Genomic DNA, 7235 nt, shown 5'->3' on the forward strand with positions numbered 1-7235 from the left:
CTGCCATTTGTGAAGATAAATAAGAAAACTAGAGGACGTGTTTTAAAAAGAAGAGGGTACTATTGACGTGGAGAAAGTTTTAAAGATGGTAGAGAACTCTTTGTGAACGCCAAAGTCAAGGTTTGAATGGTGAGAATTTACTTTATGCATTAAACTTAAAAGTTTAGTTTGGAACTAAACGTGAATTCACCTTTTATAAAGTGATATCATAAACGAATGAGTGGTGTAATATGAAATGGAGGTAAAAACGAATGAGTGGTGTAATGTGAAGTGGAGATTTTGTTTGAGTGGGCATAAGTTAGTTAAAGTGTGTTTTGGAGAGATAAGGAGTGGAAAATATTTTTTTTAATTTTTGTAATGAGGTATGCCGTTTAAAGTGTAAATTTTTTTGAGTGCTTTTGGGAGATATAAGGAGTGACATAAGAAAGAAGATAAGTGGATTTCGTTGAGAGAAAAAATTTTTTGTAATCCAAAGTAATATTTTTACTTTGAGAGTGAGTGATTGCAAATAGTTTTTTGAAGACATTTTTTCAAAAGGTTCTAGAACTCTGATTCCATGAAGATGTTGTGAAGCTGAGCGATTATGTACTTCAATGTATAATAAAGATATCATTTTTTGTGGTGATTGTGTCCTAGATCCGCCCGAAATTGAATAAGGGGATCTTAGGTACACGAAGAGTGTGCTTGATGGTGCATGTGTTTTATGGCTTCATGTTGTTGCTTATGATTTGTGTCTAGTTGTGACACATAAATGATCGCATTTACCACACACCTAAATCGCAAGCAAGCACAACACTTGTAAAAGAATAGCGTCAAGGAAGGACAATTGAACTCAACACTTGCATCTGTGCAAATACAACTCATAATCCTAGATTGTCAACATCAGCATTCTACATCAACAAGCAAATTCACTTAATCAAGTTAAAGAATTTCAAAGCAAAGTCTACATCGACATTCTTGAAAACAAATTTAAGAACTTATAAATCAAATTCCAATCACATTGAATTGTAAAGGGTGCATTCTCAGTTGAAACCGACACCCAAGTCTTGAATTGAGTCATTGTAGTGAATCATTGAAATCATTGTAAGCTTTTTTGGGTGCATTTTCGACAGTGTTCGACACCCTTCCTTTAAAGCACAATCAAGTGAGTCCATGAGTTTTAACTCCTTGAAACAACCATCACAGCAACCACAACAAGTTCAACTCTAACACCAATCAAGCAAGTTGAGATCAACAAATCAAGCGAGCGTGCCAGTCAAATCCCATAGCAAGCGAGCCTGTCATTCAAGTAAAGTGAAACAAAATCAAGTGCACGACATCTACAACAAGAGAGCCTAATTTCAAGTGAGCAAGTTCAGATGGCGCAGCATATTCAGTTGTTAAACATTCTTTACAATTTGATGATCTCCAGTGATGAAGACATGGTGCACATCAGCAAAGAAACTCTTGCTGATCTTTCGCGGCATCTACAACAAACACATGAAACCATTGAGTTTCTTCAACTTGAGTCCCAACTTCAAAGGAATGAATTGCAAGAAAAGAGTGGTACTTCCAAGTCTTTGAACCATCCAGATGATAAGTCATTCATCCCAACAACTTCAAGTGTCGAAGTTGTTCATGAGCAAATTTCAGCTGCAGCCTCTGCAAGATTATCGAAGTTTGTTTTATTTCTAGTAGCAGATTTTGACCTTGTGATTTTGGTTGTTTCTTCTTTGATGATGGTCTCTTTCTTTTCTTCTTCTTTTTGGACCTTTCTTCTTTTGGAAGGTTCCGATGGCTGGTCCATGGGAGCTTTACCACTTTTCTTCCTCAAAGATCTTCTAATTTCTACAATTGAAGGATCCTCATTCTGCAACTCTACATGTTGTTCTTCTATGACTATTACTTCAGTCAGTAAACTAGGATTATTTAGGGCTTTTGGTTTCAGTCTGTATTTGTTTCTTTCCCTAGTATGTCTCTTCCTAGCTCCAACAACTGGTTTTATTTCTTCTTTCTTGCTTTTACTGGTCACTTTATACCCTGCTTCTTTCAGCAATTCCTCATCAGAATCAATAGGCTGGTTTTCTTGTTGTTGTTTATGTGCTTTCAGAATTTCAGGAAGCACATGCACTTTAGATTTCTCTTCAGTTGCAAGTTTTCCTCTCCAAGTTCTTGTGTAAACCTTAGGAAAAGGTCTAATAGGAGGAACCATTTTCATGCTTTTTGTTTTCTGGGCAGAAGAGCTTTCACCTTGCTCCTTTTTCTTTTCATATTTAGCAGCTAAATGCTTCTCTTCACTGCTTTTGGTACCTCTGCTTACACTTTCCTTCAATGTCTTTCTTTTAGAACTTTCTTTAGCTAATGTAGTTGATGTCCTTTTGGTCTGAACCTGTGTTGAAGAATATTTAGCAGTTTCTTGAGGTTTTGGTGCAGGTTGGCCTACCTTGTAAAACAAGAAATGTTCCCAAGTTTGGCTTCTCTTTTTCAGTTATTCTTCAACCAGAACCTTAATAATTGCCTAATGATACAGGCTGTATTCTGATGCTTCCTGGTGTGCTTGAATTCTAGATGTCATTTTGGTCAAGCTCTTCAATATGAAATAGGGCAGATTAAGAGTCCTCATACCTGTAAAATGAAAAATAAACCTCATATTGTAAAAAAATACTATTGTATACCTTCTCTCACAAGTGAGAAAAATCTTAACCAGTTTGACTGTTTCTTCCCATTCCTTCTTAAGATAATCGCTGGCAATTCCTTTGGCCCAGTTAGGATCTCTGTATTCATCTCTAATAAAAGTATTGAGATCTCCTCCTATAGTGAGTTGTCCCTTAAACCACTTTTCTCCTTCCAGGGGAAGGTTAAAAGCTTATGCAATTGACTGTTATGAAATCTGCAATTTGAAACCAAAGATGACCGTAGATTCCTATCCATTGAAAGTTTGAGAAAACTCTTGGGCTACACCTTGATGTGAACCTCCTAACCTGGTGCAAAGTGGATACTAGCCTGCCTGAATAAACAGTCTTCTAACACTTGGATTAGCATCAACTAGTTCAGGTCCTTGAGGTTCGATTCTCTTAAGATTTCCACCTTTCCTAGACTTTGATGCCATGAATATTTGCTTGCTTGTTATGAAGAATAGGTGTCAAAGTATGGAAGCTTACCAATAGATGTTGCAATTAGCTTGAATTAGGCTACTTGAAAAATTGGGATGTGTTCTTAACCACCTCAATCATTGTCTCCTTTACTGCACTTCAAAAATTCGAAATGGTGAAATTTCCTCCATTTCAAATATTTGAGATACATTTTTGGTTCAATCTCCTATGCATATGATCCTTCATGATTAAACGAGATTTCATGTCAAAATAGACAACATGTAATAGTAATGATGAAGTCGAGTTTCTTTGGAGAGTCCAGCTAATCTACTACAGGTGGATGTACGAGATTTTTCTGCAAATTTGGCAATGTTTCTGCTTTAAATCAGACTGATTGGAAATTCCGGTAGCGCATTACGCGGAACAGAAAGAACGATCATCGGAATTTAAACATATAACTAATATTGACGCTATAGACACATTTTGACTTTGGAAACACGGGTTTATTTAAGATCAGTGGAGTAAGCAACGACTATCTATCGCTGTGACTGACACCTAGCTAATTCGATCAACCAAATCAATTAACCACTACCACTTAACTTGACTTAAAGTTTCTAACCTATCCAATCATGAAATCTCATGATTTGAGTTAAATATTTCTCCATTATGACACATGGACAATCAAAAATGGTTGCGTTTTCGGCTTTATTTTTTTAAAACGGGAGACGCTACCAAAAAATTAAAAAAAAACAGGAAATAAAACAGGAACGAAAAGAATGTCTGAAAAACAGGGGAGACTATGTTGTTGGGAAAAGTATCCAATACGGAATGACCCTATCCCACTCTAAGGGTGATAGTACCTCAGCAACAATCAAAGCAAAGCTATTTGAGATTACTTATTTATGAGATGTAAAAGAGGGGAGAAAGAGATCCACTAACCGATGTCTTCCGCTAATGATTGATCCAATCTTCTCTCCTTGCTGCTTGCTCCCAGCTCCTTGCTCTTTCACTGGCCCAGCTACACCAAGATCCTGCAAAATGACAAGAGAGGGAAACTACAAGAAGCATACATTCATAATTGATTCAAGGATTAGAATAAATCAAATACACAAGTATAACAACACATCATTGAGACACATGCATATAGAAGAACCTCAAATGCTTTATTAATGGAAGAAGTAAAGTTCAGGAAGTGATACAACCATAAGAGGCCCAATCCAGCATCACCTCCCAGCAAAAATAAATCTCCTCTTCACCTCCTTCAAAGCAAATCACCCAATAGTTCTAAACTCAAACCAACAGCAATTCTTTACATTCACAAGATTCCAGCCTTGGAGAAAGGATGAGTCAGCTTGAGGCTGGCATGAAGCTGACTAGTGTCCTCTCTCACTTCAGTTATTCTTCAGTTCTTGAGTCCACTTGGAGGTTCTTGCTTCCACTTGGAGATCTAGACCCTCTTACTCATTACCAGTCGAATTCTCTGATCCAAGTGTCATTTTGGAAGCTTCCTGGGCATTGACACCTTGAGGAATGACTGTGCCACATGTCCCAATTCGCTCAGCGCAGGTAGCCTTCTTTGCAGTTGACATTCAGCGCAGGTAGACAGTGGAGCAGTTGACATTCAGCACAGATGCTCAGTGGAGCAGTTGACATGATCCAGAATTGCCTTGTTTTTGAGTGTTTTCAGGTGGAGAACTGTTATTTAGTGTTGTGGTTTGCTGACCTTGTTCCTCTGGGGGTAGGAACAACATGTTTAGGGACTTTGGATCCCTTAGATTATGGAAATTTCATGTTCCATGCTGTAAGGCACAAAAATGTCTATAACAGACTATCTAAACAGGAAAATTGGGCTCTACCAGAAATTCCGATAGCGTTTTTTTTTTTTTGAAATTTACAAAATTAATCCTAAATAATAATTTTTTTAAAACCTATTCATGACTTAGCCTAGAACTATGCTAACATTGGCTCCACAAGGGATAGAGCTCTCCTTGCGAGGCTCTAAGATTTATTTATTTTTTACAGTTTCAGTGCCTTGTCATTAGGCTATGGAGTCTTATTATGAAATCACACTGGTATTTACAGTGAACTCAGGCTACCAACAACCTTAGTAAAATATTTTTTTGAGAAAACACCCATTAAATGGGCCTCCATATAGTTTTGTCCCATCAAGATGTTGCAACTCAAAAGTATTTTTCTGCAAGACATTTGAGATTTTGAAAGGACCAAGCCATAAAGCATCAAATTTTGAATTCTTACCTGGATCTTGGTGTTGTGCATCCCAATTCAAAAACAGATCTCCAATCTGAAAATATTCCTTTTTAGTCCCTTTATCAAAGACTTCCTTTACAACTTGCTGATATTTTCTTACCAAATCATATTCTTGTTCTCTCTTTTGATGCACTTCTATGATCTGATAAAGTCTTCTAATCATTTCATTTGGTTTAGCTTCATGATCTTGCAGTAGTTTGGCTACAGGAATATCTAATCGGACTGGAAAAACAACATCAATCCCATAAACCATTTGAAAACTTGATGTATTAATAGACTTTTTGATTGTCACCCTATCAACCCATAAAGAAAATTTGAGTTTTAAGTCCCAAGCTTTCTTGTTTTGCTCCAACAACTTGGTGATGATTCTTACCAAAATTTTATTAGATGATTCAGCTAAACCATTCCCTTGTGGATAGTAATTTGTAGAATGAGTAAGCTAAATACCATAATCTTCACAGAAATTTACCAATGGTGGCTTTAAAAGCAGTTGCATTATCTGCTACTAGTCTTGATGGACATCCAAATCTAGTTATGATTCCTTCTAGAAATTTAATGATAACTTTATGTGTGGAATTCTTGGTAGGTATTTCTTTGATCCATTTGGTGCAGTAATCAGTAGCAACAAGAATCCAACGATTATTCCCACTTGAAGGTGGATGAATTTCACTAATGAAATCTAATCCCCACTACTGGAAAGGTGCAGAAACAATTATGGATTGAGAGGTAAAGACTTCAAATGCTTTTTACTAGTGAACCTTTGAAATTTTTCACATGCTCTCACCTCAGCACATACATCAGAAAATAAGCTAGGCCAGAAATAGCCATCTCTCAATACTTTGTATGCAGTAGTTATCCAATAATGATGACCTCCACAAACACTACTATGCATTTCAAATATGACCTTTTAGATTCCTCTGGATCAATGCATCTCAACAAAACTTCTGTAAGATCTTTCCAATACAAACAATTATCCTTGATGCACTACTTAATGGTTTTCAACTTCAACGATCTCACTATGCTTTTATCATAATTTGGAGGAGGTTTAAAATATTTCAGAAAATAAATAACATCTTTGTACTAGCTACACTCAGCAAACTTTGAATCTACTGTCATATTTTCAACAGGTTCTAAAATTTTCCCTTCTAGATTATGATCCATGAAATTCAAACCCAACACTTTACAATTTTCTTCAGCAAGTAGTTTAGCTAATCCTTGACCTTTGATTAGTTTAGTAGGATCTATCTCTAAATCAAATTCAAGAACTTTAGTCACCCATTTACTTCTCTTTCCATCAATATCAAGCTGAACCAGTATCTCTCTAACAACAAATGAAGGGACATAGGCTATCACTTGAGCATGTAAAATTTAAACTCTAAAAGCTTTTAGAGCTTTAACTAATGCATAAGCATGCTTTTGCAACATTTCATACTTTAATTCTCCATCTCCAAGAGCTCTGCTGAAAAATGCTATGGGTGCTTCTTTATTTTCTAAATATTTTTGTAACAAAACAACAATAATGGTATCTTGAGAAGCAAATGAGAAGATTAAGAAAGGTTTTGAATATTCAGGACTTCCAATTTAGGTGCTTCAATGATAGCCATTTTTATCATCTCAAATGAATTTCTAGATTCAACTGTCCACTTGACTTCTTTGTCCTTCCTTGACATACAAGTAATATGTTTCACCACTTCAACGAAATTTGGGATGAATCTTCTGAGAAAATTGATCTTACCAAGGAAAGATTGAATCTCTTTCTTGGATCTTGGAAGTGCTAAATCTTGAATTGCAATCACTCCTTTTCGATCAATCCTCACTCCATTTTTAGAAACTATGTGACCCAACATCTTACCTTCTTTGAGAGCAAAATGAGACTTCTTCGGATTCAAGGATATA

Source organism: Pinus tabuliformis, chromosome 1_1 (assembly GCF_031772625.1).
Source record: "Pinus tabuliformis cultivar Carrire ecotype Pingquan chromosome 1_1, CPIR1, whole genome shotgun sequence".
In the NCBI taxonomy this organism is placed as follows: domain Eukaryota; kingdom Viridiplantae; phylum Streptophyta; class Pinopsida; order Pinales; family Pinaceae; genus Pinus; species Pinus tabuliformis.